At 35.3% G+C, this 1,078-nt stretch overlaps 1 non-coding gene across 1 annotated transcript; it reads left to right on the forward strand.

Moving 5' to 3' along the window:
- The first annotated feature begins 863 nt into the window (after nt 1-863).
- On the forward strand, nt 864-936 carry Trnaa-agc. Its single transcript has one exon. It is a non-coding gene; the product is annotated as a tRNA-Ala (tRNA).
- The last annotated feature ends 142 nt before the right edge of the window (nt 937-1,078 follow it).

Genomic DNA, 1,078 nt, shown 5'->3' on the forward strand with positions numbered 1-1,078 from the left:
GGAAAGAGAGTAAGGATAACTGCGAGCTGTAAATAAGCTTATATGAACTTACACACGAAACCAATAGAAAAGAGAATGGACTGGCTTACACCAGTTAAGGAAAACTACACGAACCCTGGGCTTCATGTTAATAGTAATAACAATATGATAATTGGAATAAGTCACGCACTTGGTAGAAATCGCAGATTATTATTCAATCGTTTTTATAAAGCTTCTTTTTAAACAAATAGCTATAGTTAATTCTGTTAATTATGGAAGTAATGGATATACCAATATAGGTTTTATAAAACCCCTCCTCAGCATTATTTAAATGATTTTAATTATTATTCATATTATATTTGTTCCCCTAATATTTTGCAGCTACATTGCTTCAGTTCAGGTTGACTGCAAAGAGATAATTAAATAAAAATAGATTGAAAAAAACCATTTTATATTCGCGTCCTGTATCTGGGACTCGCTTTTATACAAGCTTTATAGTGATTATTACAAAACACTTGTTATGAGGGCCATATTCGGAGCTGTTTGACTGTTGTATTTTCGTGATATTCTTTAAAAGGCGTAGAAGATAAAATGAAAAGGCGAGAATGATAATTTTGAAGTCAGGAAGTCACAGCAAGGAGAAAACGAGCCTAATTCGGAAAGATGTTTTGGATTTAGACGTGAAAGGTGTTTTCTTAGTTTTCTGAGAGAACGTTTTGAAAATGGAGGATTATTCATTTGGAAGTAATTTTTTGCACATGATGTGGTTTAAATGTTAAACAAAATGGTTCAGGTCATCCTCGAAAGTCCTGTTTTCTATGACGCCATCCAAAACTTAATCCCTCCTCACGAAACACTTTCTGTAAGTACTCGGCACTTTATCAGGGGATGTAGCTCAAGTGGTAGAGCGCTCGCTTAGCATGTGAGAGGTACGGGGATCGATACCCCGCATCTCCAGTTTAAAGTATTTCACGCCGAAGAGAAGGTATAAAGACAGAACGAAGAGGAAGAGAGAATGAAAGAGAATTTTGTATGGGATTAATCATATTCAGAGGCGATACCCGGATATTTAGTACGGACGTACTATGGATTTTAATAT

The sequence above is a fragment of the Penaeus monodon genome, chromosome 33 (assembly GCF_015228065.2).
Source record: "Penaeus monodon isolate SGIC_2016 chromosome 33, NSTDA_Pmon_1, whole genome shotgun sequence".
NCBI classification, from domain to species: domain Eukaryota; kingdom Metazoa; phylum Arthropoda; class Malacostraca; order Decapoda; family Penaeidae; genus Penaeus; species Penaeus monodon.